The following is a 26192-nucleotide window of genomic DNA, read 5'->3' on the forward strand; positions in this document are numbered from 1 at the left end:
ACCAGTATATAACATTTGGGGAGCCATTCCCAAATAACTCCTCTGACTTTGGGGAACTGGAAAGAGGTGCAAATCCTTCCTGGTTTTTTGGGTTTTTTTACAAGGTGTGTAATTCTCCTGGAAAGCATCTCCAATATACTGGTTCTCAGACAACCTTCAGCAGTCATGGGGAATCTGAGCTATTTCAAAGTTTGTCTTTGCTCTCCAAGGCTGAAGCTATCTGATAACACAGCTCCAGCTCATTCTTTATCGGCTGGCTTGTCCCTGCTTCTCAGTGGTTTTTTTCTAGCCATTTTTCCTCCACTGTGGCAACTTTGAGTTTATAAACTCATTATAAACCATGTTGATATCAAAAGTAGATATCACACTCAAAAGCTAAATTGCAGGCTGAGCACCCATATAGTCATGTTAAGTTCCTGATGAAATTATCTCACTGAGACAAACTTGGACTTTTTAACCCAAGCAACTCTGAAGAGAGCACCTGACAAAATATTCAACTGAGAAACATCAGAAGTCTCATCATTAAAAAAATTTTAAAATATTCTGTTGCCTGACTAATTTCAAATCCTCTAGAAAAAAAACTCCACCATGCCATAAGTTCCACTGCATGAAACACGAGCCACATTGAGTCAGTCCTGGCAAAATCTGCAGGAAATGCCAAGAATAAGTTTTGATGGAAACCTTGTTTAACAGAATTACTGAGAATGCTGGTGAGAACTCTCTAATGGTACAGAGCAAGGAGGCCAAACAGAGTTGAGAGAATGCCATTATCTGCTCCCCATTGAGGGGCTTCAGAATGTGCTGCAGCAGCAGAGTCAGCAGCTGTGCTGAAATCTTCACTTCAGAAGGACAACCAGCAAAGAGAGCTGGCATCTTCCTCTGAGGGGGAAAAGCCACCTGGAAATTATACCTGCAAGAAGGAGACCTTTCCTTTAGAGATGCCACATCTCTTCCAGGTGTGTTCCTGCTCTCCTGGCTGCCCAGGGCAGCTGAGGTGCAGCCAGGTGGGTGTTTTTTAATATCTGTGCAGACAGAACAACTCTGATCCTTCCAATGGAGCAGGAAGCTTTTCAGCCTGCTCTCCCCAGCTGTACACAATGCACAGGCACTGTCCAGAGGAGGGACACGTGTCACGTTGCACATCAGAGCAGCTCCAAGGTCCAGCCAGCCTATGTCTAATTGTGTTAATTGGAACATGTACATCACACTTCCCTTACAGCCTCATCCTATTTTCCACTCCAAGTTGTAATCCTCAATAGGCTTCTCTTTCATGAGCTTCCTCTGTCTGTTCTGAAACCTCTCAAGTTTGGAGCACCCACAGTGTTCTTTGGCAAGTTCTACAGGTCTGCTCCTCATCCCATGAAAACCTTTCCCTGCTCCCCTTCTGACTGAGCCCCAACAGCTTCACAAGACACCCCTTAGTTCTTGTATCAGGAGAAGTAATAAACACTTGACCCACTCTGCAAATATCCGCCATTTCATTTGTTTCCTTCCAGACTGAAGGCCTTACTCATTTCTAATACTGAATTGGCTCCACCTATAATTTCTTTCACCGTTTTTGTCCTTCTCCATTACATATTTGCTTTTATGTCCTTTTAGAGATACAGGTAGCACACAAGAAGCAGGCAAGTCAGATCTTCTAATCCAATATTACCAATGCTCAAAAATCCACAGCTGGATTTTCTAATCCAGTACTACCAATGCACAATTTCCTTTCTTCCCCCTGCTGTTGCCAGGGCCTAAGGAGATCTTCCCTTGGAACTGTTGTCATCACCCCCAAGATCTTGCCTCGCATTTTATATGTGAAGGCACAAGGCACTATTGTCATTTCCCCACATGCATAACATGTGCAACATTTACTTAAGCTGAATTACATCAGCCATTGCATTGCTAAGTCAGTCTCAAAGTCTTTCTGAAATTTGTCCTAACCTATGTCATTTCTCTAGTCCTAAACTAGAGAATATAATCCTAAACACTGTGATACAGGTTTGAAATTTTAAGGGCAGGGTTCATCTGGGGTGACTGAGTATATTTTTAGAAAGATATTATAATGAATTCTTTCAGAGAGAGAATACATTATTACAGGAGGATATTCAATTCCAATTACTACTAGAAAAATACATCACAATACAAATTTCCAAGAGTTTTCCAAGGTTCATTGCTGTATTTCAAAAGCAAGTCAGCTGCAACTCCCCTTCCCACTGAGCACACAGAGCTTGTTTTCTGTAGAACAGTTAAAACAGTTGTACAGGAAACTGAAGCAGAAAGTTTTGAGTCCCTCTACCCTACAACAAATGAGCCCTGTAACTAATCCCAAATGGAGCTGCTCTCTGGGGCTGGAATGTCCCTCTCACCTCTCATGAGAGCTCAGAGAACCAGAGCCTCCCTCACTCCACCTTTACACAACACATGGAATTGTAGCTTTTCTGCAAAGCAGAACAGATTCAATAGGTGAGGAACTGTTCTCCTGCTTTTCCCATCTCCATGTATAAGAAGGAGGAACAGATGCTTTTCCTGTTTTACTCACAAGGAAGACACCAGGGTTACCAAAGCAGGCTGTCCATGGTTAACTCTTAAAGTTCTCTCAGCAAAGATATAGGTCAAAACCAGCATATCACACCACTTTTTTCCTCAAGTTGCTAAAAAAGAATTTAGGCTTCTGTTGAAAATATTTGAATGCATCTGAATTTTACAGAGCTCCTCAGGGTCACAGTACAGAACTGCAGTGTGGAGCACTTGGCTCAGAGGGACTTGTCTGTGCTGGAAGTTTACAGGGGGTCAAGGGAAGATCAAACAAGATAGTGAAAGAAATTCAGAGGGGTTTAAGGCACAATCAGTCTGCAGCAGTTCTTGAATTCAGAATTCTTGGGAGAAAGCTTGGGAAAACATCTCTAAAATATTATTGTAATATTTTTTCCTAGGCTTATCACGAGGTAAAATGAGGTCCTATTCTATAAGGCCTCACACCTTATCTAGAGTAATCAATTCCTGTGTCAGCAGCAAGGCAGACAAATAATACAGATAAATAAATAATCCTGTGCCATTTCCATCCCCAAGCAGGCAGTGCAGCCTGGGAGATGTTTGGGCTTCAAGTCCTGCTGCTGATTGGTTGGACCAGCCTGCTCTCAGGCTGCACAGTTATCTGCTGGTGATTAACAAAGGGCCTGGAATGTCCAGGTTGCCCTCCCAACCTCCTCCAACAGTTCTGTCCTACAGGACCAGGCAGGTTATTTGGTCATGCATCACTTTCCCCACTGGGATAAGCTTCCACCTTTACAGCAGCCATGCATTAAAATAAATGTTGCAATCGTAACACACAATGCATTTCCTGCAGCTATTAGAAGGATGTGTTTCTCCCTGTGTTATTCTAGATTCTTCTTAACCAACTCTGAACACCCCAAGCCATGTGGAAGCAGCTGTGCCTTGAGTGCACACCTGTGCTTGAGCTGGAGTGGGGGAAAGTTCAGTAAGGATTAGACTGGAGGTGCCAGAACATCTCATTCATTCCAGAAATATCTCACAGATTTAATATTTCCCCCCATTTCCCCCTGTACTGGTTTGTGCTTTATCCAGAACACAGATCAGAAGGACAAAGCAATTTCTGGAGAGCACTGCAAGAGTTTCCATGGATCTCTGTTGATCCTGGACCTGTGCTTGCAGAGCTCTATTGATTCAGGACAAAAATAGGTCTCTGGCTGGGCACTGTGGCTTTCCATGGATATCTGCTCACCAGCAGGCCAAAGCAAACTGCACTAGCAGTGAAAAAACACTGCTGGGGAATCAGACAACACCAAGCTTGGAAAGGACTGCAGCCTCAGGGACAGCAGGGGCAAGTGCATTTAGGGAGTACTCTCAGGACAGCATCTCTGACTCTCTCTCCTTGTCTACTTATGACTTCAAATTCAATAAAATAAGAAAATTGTGCATGCAGGACACAGAAAGAAGAACCTGCCAACCTGCAGAAGAGTTCAGGACAGGACAAGTCAAACAGGCCATTAATGATTCTTTTCGTATAGCCCAGCACCACTTCACTGCTGGTGATTCCCTTGCTGTAGACACACATTTCTGTAGTACTCTCCAGAGTTATGCAGTTTGAAGTGTGGGATCTCCCCCAGACTTTCATCCCATGACACCAGTGCTACTTGCCATAATCTGGCACTGGCTTTAAACCACTGACTTGAGCTTCAATCCCTCCACAAGCAGTTCCCACCTTGTTCCCATCCCTTCTTGGTCAAAGCAATGCCCTGCACTTTCTCCTCCAACTCAGTGCTCAGCCAACACCCAAGCCTGGTTCTAAGAATGCTGTGCTGCTACAGACATTATCATTCAAATTAAAGATATTCCCCAAGCTATCTGAAGGTAAATATTTATGACCCTAATCCCTGATCCATCCTCTTTTCATCCCCAGAATCACCAGTAAGGTCTGGAATCAGCAGCATCCTCTCAAATGGCAACGTGCAGAAGCTGAGCAAAAACCCCAGGCTTTTTTTTTTTTTTTTTTTAAATAGGACTATGAATGCTAAATCTTACAACATTTCAAGTTAGGTAACTATTTTACCTCAAATAGTATTTTTGATTCTTGTACTTAATCATTGTACAGACTTCATGAGTGTTCAACAGCTGCACAAAGTGCTGAGGGATTTTTCAGCATTAAATCTGTGTGAGATACAATTTCCTTCTATCCCCTTTTGTCTTTATTAATCCATCAAAATGAAATAATGCTGTATCAAATCTAAGTTTAGCTGCTCTCAAAACCCTTCACTAGAAGACATTAGTCACACTTAAGTGCCCTCTCTGTAAAATCCATGGGCACTTCCATTCTCTCCAGGAGTGATAATGCATCACGTGCATGAGTGAAGTAAAAAGCATTCCCTGATAAGAACAAAATCTTAATAGGATGCAGTTTTCCAGAAGTGGAAAAAAGCTTTCTTCCAAAAACCCCTCAATGTATAACCAAGAGAAAGTTGCAATATCTAGAGCAGCTTTCAACAGAAGTTGTGGAATAAAAACCCCTCAATGTACAATCAAAAGCAAGTTTCAATATCTAGAGCAGCTTTCAACAGGAAGTTGTGGAATACAGAATTCATAATTTCTACATCTTCCTTGAAAATCTTTCTAAATTCAATTGTTTTGCTAAAAGAGACAGAAAGGAGATTGAGCATTTCTCATCATAAAATTTAAATTAAACAAGAGTCTTGGTTTTGGACAAAGATGAAGAAAAGTAGGGTCTTCCTTGAACGACAGAATGCACTAAATGAATTTCCAAGAAAACCAGATGGCACTTCCATTCCCTCTCAAGTGGAATATTCTCTTCTACAATCACCCAATGGTTTGGGTTAGAAGGGACTTTAAAGATCATCCAGTTCCAGCCCCCTGCTGTGGACAGTGATGCCATTCTCCAGATCACATTACTCAGGGCCCCATCCAACCCAGCCTTGAGCACTTCCTGGGACAGGGAATACACACCTTCTCTGAGTAACAATTAAAACCCCCCTCCTAGAATGAAAACTGCAAGGTTATAAATGCTTCTCATTATCTACAGAGGAGCTCAGGCCAAACCCCACTGTTCACCTCCTCTATCAAAGGCAGCTGGTTCAAATTCAAACCCAGACTCACAAACTGAGCATGTTTTAACAGCCAGCTTGGCATGTGACATCACCTTGGAACACAAGCATCCTTCAATTAATGCAAGCTCTTGTACAGGAGAAGTTTAAAGCAAAAGCATTTTATATGCATTATCTCATCCTGCTCCAATAATTGTGATGATGCTCCATCATGGAATCCAAGTAAGGAATCCCTCAGCAGCGCTGCTGAAGGCAGCAGTGCCTGGGCTGTGGCAGCACTTTGGGACCCAGTCTAGAATTGCACCCCTGCTGTGCTACTCTTGTAGAATGGAACAAAAGACAGACTTGGGCCAAAGAAATTATCATCCAAGTACTCTAATTCCTATTTTGCATTTGTGGGAAGTGATTCACTTGTAATCACTCAGTAAGTTAACAACACAAAGTGGGATTCAGCCAAGCACATGGCTTAATTCATCGGGGCTTGCAAGATACTGTGAGAGCCTCTAATAAGGAATTTCTAAGAAGGACAAGAGATTAAAGCAAAAGCTTTAAGACTGTCAAAATGCAACAGTGCCATTTGCTTCCACACAGCTCTACTTGGGAAACAGCTCCTGAGCCAGAGCTGTAATGGCTCACACAGAGCAGTTTTTTCAAAAGCCATTAGAGCCTTAGAAATCCCTTCATGGTTATTTCACACGACTGGAAAACTTCCATGCCAGAAAAACATTCTGCTCACCAGCCTGAGGTAGGGGAGGCTCCTCTCTAATTGGGCTGGTGACCAGTTCTTCTTAAGGAAAGACTTTTGCTTTGTTATTTGAAACTGTTTCCTTCTCCTTCCTTGAGGGTAAGGAGCAAATTTATCATGTGAGCAGCCTGGTCAAAAAGCAAATGCACAGCAGTGCAGTAGCAGATCAGAGGGGAGATTTCCATCCAACTTTCAGAGACCATTTATTGAACAGCTGTTGGGAAAACAGCAATGGATTTTTTAGTATTTTAAGAAGCTCTGCTAGAAAAGAGACCAAAAATACATTGAAGAGGTGTCAGAGGTACTTACAGATATTTCTTCCATTTTAATTTCCTTTCAAAAAGAAGGCAGTTACCTTCAGGGTACAGAAAGTAAGGTTGTGCCCATATTTATAAAGCTGTTTACAAAACTCTTCTTTAAAAGCACATTTGCTCCCAATTCCAACATCACCTACAGTCAAGCAAGTTTTAAGAAGTTCTAGGTTCATTGCAATCTCTTATCATGGTGGCATCACATTCTGATGCAGATCAAAACTGACACCTGTGATGATTCAGCTCCTACATTGTACCCTTAAATCACATTTAGCCATTCAATCCCCCTTAAAAAACAACAAAAAAATACCCAGTAAGAGTGTGAACAAATTTAAAGAGCTGCTAAACTCCCACCAACTTGCAATGCACCCTAAGTTTAAAAGAAATAAACGAAATCTGCTCCTTTCCTTATTTTCCCAGTTCAGTAGGGTTCTTGCATGGAGCTCATGAATGAAAGAGCCAAAACAGTGAAAGAAGTTGCAAAACTTGGAAATCCAGATTACACTGAAGCCTCAAGAGATTCCTCCACATTTGGATTAGCTCCCAAACTCCTAGATGCTTATTTTAATTGAAGCATGATGAGTTTATTCTTTTTTCCTCACACTACTCTCTCATCAGAAAACATTTCTTAATCTCTTCATTTTCAAACAACGTTATGAGGTAAAGAATCAGATCCTTAAAGTTCAATCTGTTGTGATGTCTCATGTGTGTGTGTATATACATGTATACATATATGACACATTCCTCTTGCAACTCCAGCCCAGAGTTTCTCAGCAATTCATCCAAATCCTGTGAAGTTCAGGGGGAAATGGGTTCATGGTGCATTTCCAGGCGGCTCATTCATCTCCCGAGGCTGGCCGAGCAGAGGTGGGGCAGAGCTGCGGCCATCCCCGGCTCCTGCAGCACTAGGTGGCACCCGAGCCTTCAGCTCCTCTGAGCCTGCACAGCCCTCTGCTCATCCTCTTCTCCAAATACAGGCACCTGAATTTTAGTCGGGTCAAGAATGGCGATTTTTAATTCTTTACGTGGGAATGTGCCCTAGAAAATACCATCTAATATAGCAGCACCTCATTATAAATAAAAAATAAAGAATTCTTCTGTTCTACATAGGCAAACATTAGTTATTATAATTATTTTTTTAACCAGAACAGGCATTCACTGCAAGCAACCTAAAACCAACCTTTAAATTACAGGGCAAATACTAGGACACGTTTCTTTTCTTGGTGCCACTAACCAGTCAAGAAAAAATTGTGATTAATTTCTGGAAATCTGATTGCCCTTGTAAACACTAGACAAGTCAACAGAGTTGATGGCATGCAAAGATTCAGCTGCCCTGAAACAACAAGGTCTTTGTGTGTTCTGCCAAGCAAATTGGCATGCACCTATTTCCAGAGCTGTGGGGATGCATGGAGGCTCTGTTATCTCTAGACAGCACACTGATAAGGAAATCCAGCCTACAAGCAATTAAATGATATGGTCAAAACCACAGAGGAAATCTGTGTCAGAGCTAGGAAATGAAGCTATTCCAGGTCAGTGACTTACCCAGGAGGTAAGAACTTGCTCAAAAGTTCTCACATCCAACTGGGAACAGGCAAATTTCCTTCAGGACTCACACAGAGCATTCAAGGATTTGAAACACAGTAGCTAGTTCTGAACAGGATGCCATGACCCACCTGCAGCCCATCCCATACAACCAATATTCTCCTTTTCTGAAGCAATGACAGAACAGGGTGCTCTAGCCAGTCTCTGAATTGTTGCCATGAAACTTCACAATGGCAGAGAAAAGGCAATACCAAGAAAACAAACACATTTTAGGTGCATTCCATACCACTGAAAGAAGAAAGGCTCACAGAAGACAAACACAAAGCTATTTTATGGTGGTATTATGAAAAGCAAGACCAGTAGAAAACAGATGGCTTAGGAAACTGAGAAATTGGAAGGGAAAAAAGGTTATACAACCAAAAAGCAAATGTGCTATGGTTTTATTTAAAACAATAAAGAGCAGAGAGGTCCAGGCCTAGCTGAAGTTTAAATCAAACAATTGAAACTGATTTTTCAAACCCTTGTAAGTTACACCAGGGCACATGAGGTCAGAATTGGACCCAAAGTGCCCAATCTCTCACCTTATCAACAAGTTAGCAGGTGGTCAAGACAGTCCAGCTGGAGAACAGGCTCAAATTTTCAGTGAGCTAACACACACTAATCTTTCACTTCTGCAGACCTGGATTCAAAACCTCAGATCATGAACTAAAATTAGCCTGCTGGTTTCATTCTGGTCCCCACTGGTGCACAGCACAAAACCACCATAAAAAGTGTCATGACTGGCAATCCCTGAGCCAGCCCCAGCTCTGGAAGAGCAGGAAATGTTGTAAGTTAGGACTGAAGCACATTGGCACAGCTGTGTTTGGAATTTTATACTCTCTACCCACACTCTGCTTGCCAAAGCCAAATGGTTTTTTCTCCTTGATTTCTGCAAGTGTCACATTTATGCTAAAAAAATAAAGCAAGGAAAGAAAAGAACTGCAGGATGAATCACTGCAGGCACTGATTCCCACTGTGCATCTGTGGTGAAGGCAGTGATACTGCATGGGATAGAAATTTGCACAGAGTTTGTTTACAATGAGTAAATGTGGTTTGGTTGTTTCGGATTCTTTTTCTTTAGCATAGTAAATACCTTCTTTTTGTCCCATAGTAATGGTGCAGACTGCTAGGCTGGGTTTGTAACTTTGAACTCAACCACTGTAAAGACAGAACATGCTCCCCCTCAAGTGACTATCTCAGCTCAACTGACTGATAACCCAAACTGGAAACATGCTTCAATTTATTAACACAAACTATTCACAGTTACCTATGATGGTTCACTGTACAAATTCCAGCCACATAAACCAAGGATAATCAGCCACAGGTCAATAAGGGAAAAACCCATCCAACTCCTGGGACCAAGATAACTTCATGTATTCATCCTGGATCCCAGATTCAGTAGTTAGACTCTAAAGGAAGGACTCCTGACTATGCCCTATTCCTCTACAACATTTTATTGCTGAGACAGGTTTTTGTAAGTAAAATTTCTCAGTTGAATTATGAAACTCCCAGCCAAAGGTGGCAGCAAAAAACAAGATCTTCAGTAACACAGAAGGGTTACAGAAATATGAACAGCCTTGGGCAGCTATGACATCTTTAAGATGGCAACAAGGGAACACATTAGACTGAGTTAAAAGGGAATAAGGATTCAGCAGATTTAGGAGCTTAATGAATTGTTCTGTTTTGCAACTGTGGGCCATAAACCACATGGCTTCACCACATCACAGCATTAAATGGGACTGACTGCAATTAACCAAAGCAGGACCATCACTTGCCAGCACAAACACAAACCCCAGATAACAGTAGCAGCAGGAATTGCTGTTAATCCCAGGAAACACTTTTACCCTTTTGCCAAAGCAGCCCTTCTCCACAAGAGCAATTCTCACTCCGAGGCCAAGGTGGTGCTCAAATATAGTAACAACCTCTGGTAGCAACCACCTGCTTCAACTCCACCCCTCTCCATGTCCTTCAGAGGGGCAAGAACCAAGAAAAACTCCTCTTTGCCTTGCCAGAGGAGGACTTGGTACAAAGGAGCTCATCCACACAGCTGCAAATGTAAAAATGCACACAGATTCAGAATTCCTTATCCCATGAATTTACCCACTCACACAGAGAGCACATTTCCTAAACACACATCAAGTCCTTTGTCTCAGCTGTACTTAGGGAATAGCTTCTAGTTAAGATTTCTCAGCTTCTGGATAAACATGGCAACCACTCCAACTGAGTTCTGAGTCCTCATTCTCCTGGTTTTGGTCTGTACATCCATCACCAAAGATGGCTTCAAGCACAACAATAAGGAACCTGAAATTTCCCCCCTTTTTAGTGTGAATACACCAAGTAGTCCTTGCTAATGGGGTGGACTTCACTGGTTTTTATATCTTGTAGGCTCAATGCCTCTAGAAACTCCCTCCTCAGGAAGATGAAAGCCCAAGGTGGATACCCAGGACTGCAGAGCAGACTGAAAGCAGTTCTACTTCTGCAGCAACAAACCCCAAGGAACAAATATGAAATACAACCTGAAACCAGCCACAAAATTGAGATGTTTAAGCTGTGCATTTGCAACAAGCTCACTGCTCCCATTGCTCACAGAAACAATGGAAATCAAAGCATGCTCTCTGTGGACTGAGCAGGTTAGCAGTGGAAGGTGATTCTCCCCATGTAAGTGGGCATGGGGATACTTGGGTTCTCAAATGTTTACAAGGCAAAAGTCAAGAGAGTTTTTTTAAAACTAAAACTTGCAATGATAAAAAATGGTCAATCCCCTTCTTGAAAGTTCAGTTCTTATTTCGTGTTCCCAGTTGCTACTGATGCTGGTTCAATACACAAATATGTAAACCAACAAAGCCTCCAAGGGCAGAGGCCAGACAGTCCAGCTGATTGCCTAATTGGACAATGAAACAAAAATCTCACATAAAGAGCCCTGAATATACACAGCATAACCAAAAACCAGAGACTCATATTTATAAAAATGATTTTAGTTTACAAGGCAGGAAACCCTTCCTGGTAGCAGCTCCCTCCTCGGTGCACAACAGTTTGAGCTGAGCAGCTTTTGGCTAATTCACACCACTCTACCTCAAGTGCTTACACAGGTGGGAGCTGCCAAACCTGGCACTTTTGCAGGCAGCTGTGGCAGGAAAAAAAATATATATCCTCAGACTACAGCCCAAAAGCAAAGTAAGGAAGAAAGGAAAAAATCAATTGACTTCTGCTACCAAGTAAAAACTTTACAGCTGTTTTAAAAGGTTCTGAGCTACCAATTTGCTTTTCTATCACAGCAGTTATTAGGCACTCCTGGCTTTCGTGACCATTTTCTGCTCCAACCACTTCTGTAATACAAAAGGAACACAGGGCAAGCAATGTGTTTAATTAGAAATGCTGTTTGCTAAGCATTCAGAGGGACTTACTGAATGGTGTGTTCCACCATAATGATATTTAATCTAATGAAATTTTAAAATGTCTTTAAAATAGGTTTTGTCTCCTTTATATGACATAAACATGTTGTTCATGGTAATTACAGCTGATTCACACAATAAAGCAGCTACCAGAAAACTAAAACAGAGCTACATGAACAAATCAGCACAGGGTAAACTGGGTTATGAACCTTTAGGGTGCATCACCTGTGCTGTGGGAACATCATGTAAATGTTTTCATCCCATGGTAAATTAAAAGTAGCTGATCCTTACTCAAAGAACTGTTGAAAGAATTCCTGCTCCTTTGCCAGCAAGTGCTGTAGCTTTGAGCAGATGTGGTCAGAGTGCATGAGACCCAGCCCGGGCAAGCACTACAAATCAAGATACAGCCATTAAGCAAGAAGCAAACACCAGCCCTGCTTAAAACATTGCAAAGCTATCACAGGCTTCAGTGAAAACACCCTTTTTCCTGCTTTTTCTGGCTTTGTTTCTTAGAAACTACCTGTTCAAAATGCTTAGAGAAACAACTTGGCCCTCGAGTCAACATTTTAGTGGTTACAACAGAGATTTTAGAAAGCTCTGGTCTGACAGTGCTTCAACTCACACTTTTCCTTCACAAATATCTTTACATGTGAGAACATTACCTGGCAGCTCATGAGACCTCTGCTCCATAGGATTTGCTCTTTTAACAGCAGCAAACACATCCACAGCTCAAAAAGCAAGTCAAGAGCAGGTTGTGTATACACAGAGGCATGGATGAGTATCCAAGAGTCTCTAGAGAATTCTGACATACAATATAAAGAATGATAATGAGCAAGAGAATTTTCTGACTCTTCCTAGATTACCCAATAAAGTGGTTTTCCTGATATATGCAATATTTTGGATAATAGCAGTAGCACTTAAAAGAATGAAGAATTCCCTCTGTAAGCTTGGGATTGTGTCTAATAAACCTAAATACAAATGCTCTGGAACAAACCAGCTGATAAACAGAATATTACTGTCCACTATTGATCCAAGAACTGAGCTGAAATTTGGAGATTTGAGTTATTGCAGTTTGAATGGAAAATATTTGAACTTCCACAGATGTGATTTCAGATTTCAAAATAAGTGTCAGATATTCCCTTTATCTTTTCAGAAGAAGATCATGGTGACATTAGGCCTCATGTCCTTCAAAACACAGCAATTTATCAACAAAAAATGCAACCCAAAAAATAAATAACCTCTTGATCTGAGCCACATTATAAAAGCCTTTAATGCCTGAATGTGTCTAGCATTTCAATAAAGGTATTAGTCATAATGAAATACTAATTCATTAATTCATTTTCATAGCTATAAAGATTTTTTTTTTAATTCCAGAAATCCATTTTTAGTAACAGCTCAGGTTTTGGATGGGCATAAGTCTCCAGTTAGTGCCTGTATCTAATGCCAATTTGACAACTCAGATCTGGAATTTATCTTCTCATGTATCATAAGCTGGGTTAGGATCAAGTGTTAAAAGATAAAATTGCACAAAGATAGCTTCCAACTTTCATTCTCCTCATTAAAGACAATTTCTTTTAACTTCTCCAGGAAATGATTAGGACTCACTGATGAACTCAATGGTTTCCCGAGGGCACCTTTGGTCTCCCTTTCCTGATCTTGCTCTGGAAGCCCAAATTAACTTGTGTGATTCTGTCCAGCCATTCAACATGTTATAAATCTGAATCAAATATATCAAGTCAGTTCTGCACTATTTCGATTTGACCACTTTGGCCTCCCCCATTTGGAAATCCCTCCATTACCAATAAGGCTCAATTAATGTTCCATCACATTTAAGTCCTTTTTCTTTCTCAGCCCTTTAGCTCCCTGACTGGAAGCTCAGAGCCCAAGGCAGCCCAACTGCAGCAGAAGTTGTTGATTCACCCCTCTGCCACAAGAACTTCACCCAGGCAGTGCTGCCCTGCCTCTCTGGCACTCCCCATCCGAGGCAGGTTGGGATTTTTGCTCACAAAACACAACTTGATCCAATTTCCTTGGCTGAGCACATGCCCCAGGATGAGGTCTGTCCTCAGCTCCTGACCACTGCCACATCCCTGAGGAGGAAAAGGCATCCAGAGCTCCTCCCTCATCTGCTCAGGCTGAACACCCTGTCCCCAGGCCTGGCCAAAAGCATCCCAGCCCTCCATAACCCTCTGCACCAGACTCAGCTTCACTCAAAGGAAAAATCAATAATAGAGAACACAATTCTAACAAAAGTATTATTTTTTTAAGTGCTTGAGAAAGCGAGCATCTCTTTAGCTGTCAGCTCAATTATTCTGTTAAGAATTAATTTGTTGATATTTCCACAACTCTGGCTTTCCAAAGACCACACAAGTGGGGTGGGAGAAAGAAAAAGGGGGAAAGGTTTTGTTTTGGTTTATTGAGAGATCAATTAGAGTAGGGCTCAACAATTGGGAAATATGGAGTGTATAAGGACTACTGCAAAGTGACAACCATTAACATGTTATTCTATAGAACTCTTAGACACTGGGAATATTTTCCAGCTGAAATCCATCCAAGTTTTCTTCTATCCAATGCTCCATGTTTAGTCCAGGAACATTAATGATGAAAATCTAGACAGCGTTACACAGTGTGAACTATTAGATGTACACTGATGATACCTGATTTTATATTGCCTTTGGCTGAGCCACTCCATAGAATTTAAATGAGCTGAATTCTGGCCTGCATCTGCTGCTGAATGAGTAAACAGTAAATCAAACTTAAGACTTCATTACAGAGCTGAAAGTCTGTTTTCCTCCAGACCTGGTGTACCACATGATGCAATCAAACACATTATTATCTGTCAAGCATCCAAAAATGAACTAAATGACTCATAAAAGCAATAAATAAGACACAGTCTCTGCCTCTGTAATTCTTTACATTGTGAAATTAAAACAAGACTCCCAGAAAGCCCAAATCCTGAGGAATTAAGTATCACAATGGAAAGGACATGGGTTATACAAGATGATAAAGCAGTTTTTCCCTAGATGAAGGTGCCTTTCCTCCCTCATTTTCAGTGTAATCTACACATCCATGGGGTGGCTGTAGGACACTCCTGAGTGTAGATGTGGCTTTGGGTTTGTCAGTCCATAGGCATTGCCAGCAAATGGTGCTGAACCTCCCCCAGCTGCTGCTCACTCACAAAGAACTCAGTACAATCCAGCTCCTGGATCTTTAAAACACCACAACCCTAGTTCAGTGCAGCAATAACCAGAAACCCCAACTCAGCAGGCACCCATCCCTCTGATTCACAAGCCAGCCTAACAAAATCTTGGCTCAGGAAAATGGGGGAGAACCCTCCTGCACCCCAGCAAGCAGCAGCTGCTCCCAAGAGCTTCTGCAGAGACACAGCAGGTTTCAATAACACATTTAAACATCCAAATACAGCTGGACATGTCCAAGACCATAAACAGGATACAAATATTGAATAATTACAGAAATCTCCATTATAGTTATTTACATTTTGCATATAGATACTAAGCCTATTATATTTCAAATATTGATCAATTATTTCTTCTTATTAGGAAGGTCTAGTAGTCATAATAAAAATGATTTTGCATTTTGTTAATGAAGACTTGCTAAAATTATCTACTTTTAAGTGAAATTATTTGGTCAACACCAGGCACAAAGCTCCAAATTCCAGCTTTGGTTACGACAGCCAAGGAGTTCTACAGTGACAATGGAACCTGCTGGTAGTGACTTTTAAAAATGAAATGACACCTTCAGTACCTGGCAAGCATATTGAATGTTAAATGGCTCATGGTACCAATGAGGAGTATTGATAACTACTTTGAATTAGAATCAGATACAATTTTGCACTGCATTTTATGAACTCTGAAACGTTCACTACTGCCAAGTCATCTACATGGACAGACATTTTTAAACATTGGTTCTCAGACAGCTTTAAACATTCTTCATCCAAAGCTCATGTGTGGAAGGAGAAGAACTGCTAAAATTTTTGTCTTACCTCCATTTGTCCAATGCTCCCAAACACCTCCTCTGCTGTAACTTACCTGCAATCTTTGTTTGGGACAAAAACTGAGATCCTGATGCACTTTCCACCATCATGCAGGTGTGCCTATGAGAGGTGCTATTCTTTTGGAATTCCACAGCCAAAGAATTACCATAATCTATCAACAGGCAGAATCTTCCAAAATGCTGGTTTGGAATACACTTACCTTAAGAATACTCAACATTATAAAATGACAGTCTTATAATAAAAGGTCCCACCAAGCTTAGATCAAATATATGCTTTTTTAAATGTCAGTAAGACCTGATAAATCTTGAGAGGCTTTGATGGATTTTCTATCCAGACCTTTACCAAATGGATTTTCCTCAATGGATGTAGAAAGTCCTTGAATCACAAAAGTATAAAATCAATATATTCATGCTAGCAAACAGAATAAAGGAATAATGATGCTCCTTTATTCTGTTTGCTAGCAGGAAAATATTGATTTAGTACTTTGTGATATAAATCACATTGATTTAGAATATTGATTATATTCCTAATACCATAAGGAATACACCTGCTCATAAGACACTGATATCTTGATTGATATAACGTTATTTCAATACACACCAAGTAACAAAAATTTTATTCAGACTGTTGCCATGGTATTTGTCACTAGAAGTAAAACAAAGAAAAGTCTGCAGCAGTTTTCCCTTCAGATGCAATAACCACAAGGTCACTCTACCTTGGGACAAGAAACACCTTATTCCATTAGCAGTCCACAAAATTCCTCCACAATCAGGCCCTGAGTATTCTCTGCTACCAGTTCTATTCTTCACCATTTTTATTTTAAAGTACCTATTCCACACTACTGGGCCCAGTGGTTCAAATTGCTGGAATACAACCAATAATATAAAATGCAACAAATCCAAATATTGGCTGTGTTTTCACAGAAGTGATCTACATTTATTGGCCCTTAGTGGGACAATCCTTTAAGGCCCCCAGAGATGACTGGAGTTGGACAATTCACACAGAACCCAATCAGTTTAACAATTAACACAGGAATACCCAACACTGGCATTGAGCAGATCCTCTGCCAAGAGAAAACCCACACAATAAAAAGTGTGCAAAGCCTGTACAGCTTCATGTGAGTGTGTCACACATTAAAATGAGGGCTCAGTGCCATGTTTAGAAGTGTGCATGGTTTATTACATCAAACAGGCTGCAAAAACGCACAGAGCTGGGCTGGCTGAAGCTGAGAGCAGCACCAAGTGCCCATGGACTCTGCCTGCCTTGAGAAATCAGTTCTTGCTGTAAAATACCAGACTTTGGCACATTTGGGAGAATGACATCACCCAAAGTAGCCTGCCAGAAATGTTACTTTCACATTTCTTCACCGAGAAGATTTCCTTTCACCACACATTTTAATTTTTTTTTAAATTAGTCAATCGTTCAAAAACCTCAATGTTGCAAGTAGTTCCTACAGATGAGCAGCCTTTAACACAAGTGACTGTGCCTTTTAAAAATGTTGTGTGCAAATGTACCTTTTCTCCTGGTTCTTTTTAGAAGATTTATATCCGCAACCACGCTGAGCTAAAATAATACAAATTGCTGTGCTTACCACACCGAAATGATATTTTATGCTTTAGATTTATCCCTATTTCACTGAATAACACTCCATTTTATGAAATTATGTCTGCCTGCTTAGCGAGCTGTAGATAACCCACAGGAAATACTAAACATAAATAATAATATAAACCGGGCAAACCAGAATATTTTCTCATTTTCAAGAAAGCTTTTTAAAGGTGACAAGTGCAAGTAATGCATTCCACTCCTCCAAATACTGTAAATAAACAACAAAAACCACTCAGCTGCAGGAATTACAGTTCTTTCACTGAAATATTCAAGATAAGCTCTTTCTTTTAGCAATTCTGATGAAAGTTTTGCAATTTACCTTGGTGGAAGCCACAGCTGAAGTGCACAGGAGCTTTCATCCAGTGCTCATTAGTCTCAGGTGTTTCTCCTTTCTCTGCCAGGGTTATAGAATCAACATCCTCTCATTGCTAGGTTTGAACCTAAATAGGAAAATTCCATTATAAGTCATGCTGTAAACATTGGGATCATTTCCCTTCTGAAAAAAGGGAATAAACTGCAGCATGTTCAAGGCAGGTGGATAAATTAAAAACTGTCTATGCAACCTAATGGCATTTCTTTGGTGCAAAGGAATGTTTTGTATTCATCTTTTGTAGCTCCTGTTATTAAACAAATGACTAGAAATACTACTGAAATTCAGATGCCTTTTGTTGGCAGAAGCTGAGCTAGTCCTAAATATGAAGCATTTTGTCTGGTACAGAAAATCAAGCAGCTTCCAGACAAGAATCCAGTGTTATCAAGGGGGAAGACAAGAGAATTCAACGCAGTCTTCTAATGTCATAATCCAGTGCTAGAATGTCTTCAAAATTTTGTCACCAAAATTGTTCTACTTCACACCAATATTTGTATGCTCAATTGGTACACAGTATCTTTTAAAGACACACCTGTGGAGGAAACACAATTCTTTGGTTCTTTTTTTTAATGCTTCCACAATGATTTTTTAACTATAGATTGATAACTTCAGAAAAAAGCAGGGCAGATAATGAATGCAGCTGGTTTGATTTGCTTGTGAAGTAACTCATAGCTAATGTTCTCCAAGAGGATGTTGCAGTGCTTATGTAAGAAACATTAAAATAAGTTACTTCTTAGTTATTTTTTGTTACACTAAATTAAGAACCCCCAATTTGTGCTGAACTCTCGTCTATAACCACATTTGAATGTAAACCTTAAGAAGCTTCCAGAGTTATTTTGGATTATAAGTGAAGGAGAACAAGGTTTTAAGCCTAATTTCATGATTTCCAGCTCTTCCTCCTGCATGGCCCCCAGCTACAATTCCTCTAGGGATGCTTTCCACTGCCTGAACTCAGATGACTGAGGGAAGGCTGATACCACCCAAATCACTCTGCTTCCCTGGGACAAGAAAAACCTGCATGAATTCTCCTCATATTCAAATACTCTCATCTCAGGATGGCTCAGTGAAGTGAATGGAGACTTCAACAGTAATAAAATGAACTCTTGTTTGCTCTGTTAGCTCAGCAATTCCAAGCAGAGGATCCATTTAGATTAAGTGTGTTTATACAATGAAAGGCATTTTCAAAATGCAGAAGAGGAGAAAAAAAACCCCAACACACTGGCCTATTGCACAGAGAATGGGAGATTTGATTCAGCTGTGTATGAGATATAATATTCTTGTGAAGTTAAAATACTTTCATTTACAGTGGCTTTAGTTGCAGATTGTAGTTCTCTTTCTGCAGAAGGCATCACTGATAGATGAGATTAAAGACCAACTTCACAAATCCCCATTTGGTGGCATTAAGAGCAGAAAACAGAGGAACTTTCCCCTTCAGTGCTTGTCAGGGCTGCCCTGAGCAGAGCAGCGCTGGTGCTCGGGTTACACATAATCCCCCAGCTTCGAGGGACAATTAGCACCACAATCTCCAGAAAAGCTTTCAGCTCTCAACAGGTGCCTGAGCATTGTGCTCAGGTTTAAATCAAAATCTGGCAGAGGGAATGACCCACCTCCTGCCACCCCTCCTCTTTGAAACAACTCCTATTACAGTCCAGCCATAGCAGCTCCACTCTCATTTTCTCCAAAAAGACCAAACATGGCTTTCACCCCTTTGTTTGAGGGCTTTTTTCCTTTATCTTCCTTCATCTCTCTGACAGAGATCTGAAGGCAGGAAGTGGAATTTATTTGGTGCATATTATGAGTCTACTACTTCTCTCCTGACTGGTGAAAATAGGAGTAAATCCTTTGAGAACTGTATAATTATATTGACAAAAATCAGCAAGTCTGTCCCTCTCTCTGGGCAGTTTCAGAAATTAGAGTCCAGAAAAATGCACCAGTACATCAGTCTGACATTAATATTGTATCTGCATTAAGGTGTGAATTATAGATTTGAGTTGGGGTTTTTTTTGTAATATTGTGCATTACAAAAATCTCCTTCCCAATCAAAAGTCATTTTTTAGATTAAAAATTTCTTCTGTCTTTCAGAACATCTTCACAAGGCAAGAATGGCAAAGTGCCTCTTAAACTGCAACTTGTACAGTGAGTAAAACAACACTGAACACTTCTCAGAAATATTCTCTTTTTTCCAATGTACAGGCATGTTCACTGAGAAGAAATATTTATTAGGGAGAATTCCCTCCTTAGTAGTCAGTCAAGCTTTTCTCATCCAGTAACAAATATTTTCTGGCAAAATAAGCAATTTAGAGCCATGCAATACTCAAGGGAGGCTGACTGCCTAGTGAATTAATCATTTATGATGAATAAAAAGAAAATTGTTATGAGAGATATCAAAAGATGCAGTAAAACACAATGGCACTTAAAAGAATAAGAAATCTTGACATTTGATCTGACTTGTTTCCATATGGAGACAAGATTGATAATACAAACCAGATATTCCTTTGGCACAATTCAGATTATAAACTCAAGTCTCCATAGCACAATGAGAAAACAGTGAGCAGATTAATCATGCACAATTTCCAGTTTGCTTTCTTCTTGTGGAGTCCTATTGCCATTATCCTTCTGGGCCATGCTCATGATGGTTTCTCCCAGTTTTTTGCTGCCCTCTGGTTCCCCTGCTCTCCCTGTGGCAGATCCCAGGGGCTCACACCCTGTACCTGGCAATCAGTCCCCAGGGAACTCAGCATCCTAAATGGTTGGACTTGCTAAACCTTTTATTCAAGTTTTTATTATTGTTTTTCTCCATCGATCTAAACTTAGTATCAACTAATTCTTAATTGTGCATCTCCTTCCTCCCTTGGATCTGAAAACTCCCCAGAACCAGAAGTGCTGAATACCTTGAAAAGGAAGGTCACAAATATCAATTTTCACATTCAACTGAAGCCACACACGACCTATCCTAGCAGCCATTATCTCATGGCCAGAACATAAAACAGCTCTCAGTTATGCTGTAACATCCTTCCATTCCTTTAGGATGGCTACAGAAAGAATTCATCTCCTGAACTGAAGCTGGCAGCTAAAACAATGGCAACCCTGCAAATGAGGAGCCTCTGAGAGGGGCTTCACTCCAAACCACAAGGGCAGAGAGATCTCCTGGGCACAAGAGACAGCTTGGACACAGCAGGTTTGGAAAAGAGGTGCAGATGAGACAAAATGGTCTGAGAAAATTAAATCAAGGCAAGAACAGAGAAGAAAAATCAATGTTCCTGGCAGTTTGCCATTGGCACAATAAGCTCTGTATTGACATCAGTATGTTCCTGTAATTGCAGCAAACCTGGTTTTTACAGCTCTGTCCAGTAGAATTCATAAGCTACAGTTCCACTAAGTAGCAGAATTAAACTCTTATTTTTTAAAAAAAAAATCAGTCTCAATTTTAATATATCAAAATTGACTAAGACAAAAATGGCAAAACCACTGCAATGTAAAGAGCTTCTCTTTAATTGACTCAGTGCAGCTACCATGGCTTGCAAGAGGAAAGTTCAGAGTCTTTTATTCTATCAATAACATTCTTATGTTTTTACAAACCAGCAAATCTATACTAAAATAAAAAACCTCACCTAGATGTTCCCAACCCAGTTTCCCAGAGAGAGGTTTCATGAACAGATGTTGCAGGATGACAAAAGGCTCATCTTGCCTATTTATTTCATTAGACAGGTAGTCAGCAGAACACACACAGAGCCAAAATGACAGGATTTGGACTCCCAGCCATGCTGGATTTCATGGCAGTTACAAAGATAAGTAGACAACTTGAGGTCATCAGTATGTTTCATGTTTCACTGAAAAATATTCATCTTTTTTATGGATTCTCAATGGCTGTAGAAAATACCTTACACAAAAGATGAATTTCACTCTGCTGAATTATTTTATCAGCAGCTTAGGAATCACTGTGAGTCTTAAGGACAAGCCAACTTTTAATTGTTCTGCTTTTCATTAATTGTAATAAAAAGACAAGACCTGGATCCAATTTCTATACAATCAAAACAAGACTGAAAATAGCAAGGAAATACCCAATAAGTATTGATAACAATAAACAAAAGTAATCTCAGGAAACCAGAAACCTATTGCAGTTGATTTTTGTCCAGGTGAAAACAAAGTCTGGTTTATTTTGAGATGCTTCTAAAAAGCCTCTCCAAAATGTGAAGGAAGCAAAAGCAAGAACATAAACTTACTTTACCTAGAATAACACTGAATAAATGGCAGAGTCATAGCTCTAAAAGAGGGGCAAAAAATTAAGGAAGAGACATTAGAAAGCAAGACAGAAGAAAAATTAATTAATTAATAAAAAAAAAAAAAGCAAGCACCTGTATGGGGAAATAAGTGAGAAGTGGACAAAGGAGAAAAGGAAGTTTAAGGCGCGAAGTGGAAGGATTGCTGGACTTCAGATGGGCAACTCTGCTCATTTCCAGAACTTCAGCTGTTCTGCTGAGGAGAGAGCAGGAGTGATGGATGCATCCCAGTGTGGGATAGCTCTGAAGTCAGAACATATGCTTTGAGTTGAATCCAACTGCAGAGCTCTGGCAAACATGCTGCATTTAAAGAGGCAAATACATCAACTCCAATTTTTTAGCAGCTGTGCTGCCCTTTAATTCCTCACACCCTGCAGTGTACACTTGTACCCCTCTCCCTCACCTCCAAAAAGCTGAGCACTCAGAACAGCCCAGCCTTTCTATCTGAAGCCAACTAACAGCTCTTGCCCACTGGAATTTTCTTTGAGATATACTGTTATTTTCCACTTGTTCTGCCCATTTTCTTCTTAATTAAACACACATTGAAGTGTCTTCTTAGGAAGGCTGAGCCATACCAGCAGGAACCCAGACTCCCTAGTTCAGCTGGCAAGCTCTTCCCTAGAAATCCCAAATTATCCCAGACCCAGAGAGTCTTCTCTCTTTCCCAAACTGAGGTTCTCCTCACAGACCCACCAGCTCTGCTCCATAACTCCAAGCATTTCAGCATTAACTGTCCTCATGTGTATCAGCCCTAGCTGAATTCAGCAGAATGAGACCATTTCTAACTCCACTTTTCCTTCCAGCCCTCAGTGGGGTTGTACTCACACACCTCAGGTCACCCTCAGAACCTCTCTCCAGCAAAGCCCAGCTGCCTTCCAGCAGAGGTGAGGAGCAACATCTACACCTCTCCTCACAACCAATCAGGCTTTGGCACCAATCAAGCTCATTGGCACCGGGTTTTTTACATTCCCTCCTAATTACAGCAAACTCTCTCTTAAAGCTACAAACCTTTTAATGTGAGCAGGGCACCAGGTGCAGGAGTCAATGGGGCGATGGCAGTCAGGGCTGGAACAGTCCCCTTGAGGCCACAGGGGGCAAAAGGATGGTGCGAGGAGCTGTAGAAAAGGAAAAAGTGTTCCTTTTGTACCTGGTTTTTCTTTTCCCTGGAAGCTGAGGGTCAGGAGGAGCGCAGAAGGACGGGGATGCTTTGTTTTAAAGCCACTGGGACAATGAGATGAGCCTCTGGCAGAGACAGCAAATTCAGAGGAGAGTGAACCCTGCTCCCCTCATTGCCCATTGCTCCAGAGCCCCCCTGGTTGCTCACCCCCAGCCCTGCCTATGCTGCAGTGGGTAGGGAGGAAGACCCCACAGGGAATGGGAAAGGACAATAATCCAGTGTGTTGTCATTATAGAGCAAGAGTTCTATTGTTAGTACATTTCAAGGGTTCCATATCACTAGAGTTTTGTACCTCCTCAATGTTCCTTGTAGGCAGCTCCTCTAGGTACTGATTCCAGTTCCCACCAATCCACTCTTTTATACCACTGTTCTTATTGGCTACAGGTGCAGCCTGTTAACATCAGGCCTGCTCCTAATCTTCGGTAATTGGTTCAGCTGCACCTCTTTAGGGGATAAGATTACATTCTATACCACCTTCATTCACCCATACTGTATCCCCCTACAAGAGTGTGGGCTCCCCACCACCACACACAATGAGCAGAGAGGCAACTCTGGCTGCTTCCTGCTCCTCAGGTTTCCATTTTGCTCCTGCCACCAGTTAGCACCTTGCTGTGGCAGAGCCCTTCTGTGACCATGACTGGTGGCTGATTCTGGAGGTGTTTCCCAGGGCTGGCCTCTTGTATCAATGCATTTATTCCCTATATCACACTCAGGACAGGAATGAACTGCTGTGCTTGCCCTGCAGGCACCTATAAATCTCACCTGCAGGCCTGGGGGTTGTTGGTTTGTTTGTTCTCAGCTGCTGTGCTCACAGGACCCCCCTGGCCATGGCTGGGTGCAGGAGCTCAGCACCCTGGGCTCCAAAGCACAGGTACAACCTGTCAGCTCCTCATTAGCTCAGATGTGCCCAGCAGTGTCCCACACACTCATCCCTGCCTGAGATGCCTTTGGAGCACAGCAGGAGCTCGGCTGAGGCACATGCTGTGAGTGCAGCACATTCCTGTCCACCTCCAGGCCCTGGAGGAAGTTCAGCTGGCAGCGAGAGTCGGAAGCAGCCGCGGTGCAGAAGGACAAACAGCTCCCAGCTCTGCTCCATGAGACACCAGCTCAATCTTGTTTGTTCAGAAACCACTGCTGCTCGCTGCAGCCAAGAAAACCCAGCTCCCTGAAACACACCAACTCCAATTATTTATTAAGGTCTTGTTTGGCTCCTCTCAAGCTTTGTATTTTGTTTTCATTTGTCAGATTGAGCGCTGCTTGGCTGTATACTGAACTACACTATGACCCCTGATTCACTTTTCCACCAATTCTCTTCATATCTCTTAATTGTCTTGAAATAGCCAGACTTCTGCATGGTAATTAATATTACTGTGAACTTGGCCACTGGAAATCCAAAAGTGATTAGATTTCTGGAGGCCCTGAATGAACCAGTGTAATGTATGTAGTGATCTGAGCACAGCACTCGGAACTGTGAACTGCTGACTCCAGAACCTGGGTCTACCTTGGCATTCCACCTCTGCCCTTCCCTCTGCACAAGGAGAATCTCTCTCTTTATTTACCTACCTCCCAAATTTGGGAATAAATTTGGAATGTGACATAAGTGTTAACAGTGTAATTAGTAGGAAAAACTTTCCCTGTTCATCTCAACATATTCAACAACAGATGCCTATCACTCAAAAAAGACTAATCAAAATCTTAAAACATATATTCTGGGCAGAATATTTTTAAAACAGAAAGTATTCAAGATGGAATTTTCTTGACAGTGCCTGCTGTAGACAGACTCAGGACAGCTCATTTTGTTTAAAATAAATTAATTGAAAGCTTGTGGGACTTGCTTTTGTATTTTTCTGTTATAAATTTAAAAATGTGTTATAAACAAAGAGATAAAAAAGAATTTTCTAAGTGCTGGTAGATTAAGACATCATCTTTAATGGCCAGGAGGGGGAAACTTGGGATTTACTGCTTTGGATCCAAAGTGTCATGGAGCATTAAGAGGAATCCTGCAAAGCTGCCTGACCTCAAACTTTGTAGAATTCCCTGTTCCACAACACAGTGAAGCTACAGAGCCTGCTCTGCCTTGTAGTAGCATCCTGAAAATGGACCCCACATGATTTTGGCTACTGTTTTGATCATCTAATCTTCAGTTATTGTACATTAATTCATGCAGAAGAGAAGAAAGGCAAAGATCATTGCCAAGGAAATGAGGATGAGCATTTTCTGTAATATACAGACTGGTCACAAATAGAGAAGAACAAACCTGAAGCACTCACAAAACTTCCTAGGTAAATTCCAACAAGCTTCTGGAGAAACAGAAAATAGCCCATGCTGTTCTCATAGCAGAGGTGAAATTGTCAGATTTAATCAGCATTTCTTTTCTCTGTGCTGTGAGGCTGTAGATGCAGGCTGTAAGACAATAAATATTGGACAACAGGAAGAATAAATATTCCATAATGTCCTATTCCAAGAGAATGACATTTCAAGTTTCAGGCTTTTAAAGTCTTACTTTAAAAATAAAATATAAAGAGAATCTGGGTATTCTATAAATACATATGCTGGAGCCAGGCTAAAAATGTTCTGCAGACCTCCAGTTTCAAGCAAACAACTAAACAGCTCTTGCACATGCCCCTGGTGTCAGCCTCCTCTCAAAGCTTAGCAATAATACAGCTGGGCCTCACCCATCATTTTCCAGGAGATGAGATCCCTAAATCCCAGTATCACATTTTCTACAGTTACTGATATAAAACCAACATTTTCCATCCATAAAAACATCAGCACCCAGCTCTGCCAAAACAAGGACCCTCCTCAGCTGATCAGTGTGAAATGATGCATGAGCACAGCTTTATACTCAGACACACACATGAAACAAAATTATTAAATGCTTTAAGGTCATCCTAGGAAAATTATATGACTGGGAGGTCATGACTGAGAAATTATTAACTAATTTCGAATCTTTTCATGCACACTATGGAAAACTGAACACAGAGTTATTAAAGATGATTTGGCACTCTGAGAAACCCATGTTGCTCTTTCGTGTTGCTATTCTATGTCGCTACTGAACAGCAGACAGCCAAGTCTGCAGGACCAAAACTTTTAACACAACTGGTCTGTAAGCCACAGTGACTTTGGAGAACTGAAAATCAGCAATTTCCATA

At 41.1% G+C, this 26192-nt stretch overlaps 1 long non-coding RNA gene across 2 annotated transcripts; it reads right to left on the bottom strand.

Moving 5' to 3' along the window:
* Positions 1-6495: 6495 nt before the first annotated feature.
* LOC135447881 (uncharacterized) lies at positions 6496-23373 on the bottom strand. 2 transcript variants are annotated; one of them, XR_010440340.1, is made up of 4 exons: positions 23333-23372; positions 22872-22978; positions 17533-17653; positions 6496-7601 (listed from the first exon to the last, which is right to left on the bottom strand). It is a non-coding gene; the product is annotated as an uncharacterized LOC135447881 (long non-coding RNA). The 2 variants fall into 2 exon arrangements; XR_010440341.1 differs by lacking the exon at positions 6496-7601 and adding an exon at positions 15891-15983 and having other exon boundaries at positions 23333-23373.
* Between the last annotated feature and the right edge of the window lie 2819 nt (positions 23374-26192).

The sequence above is a fragment of the Zonotrichia leucophrys genome, chromosome 4A (assembly GCF_028769735.1).
Source record: "Zonotrichia leucophrys gambelii isolate GWCS_2022_RI chromosome 4A, RI_Zleu_2.0, whole genome shotgun sequence".
Taxonomy (NCBI): Eukaryota; Metazoa; Chordata; class Aves; order Passeriformes; family Passerellidae; genus Zonotrichia; species Zonotrichia leucophrys.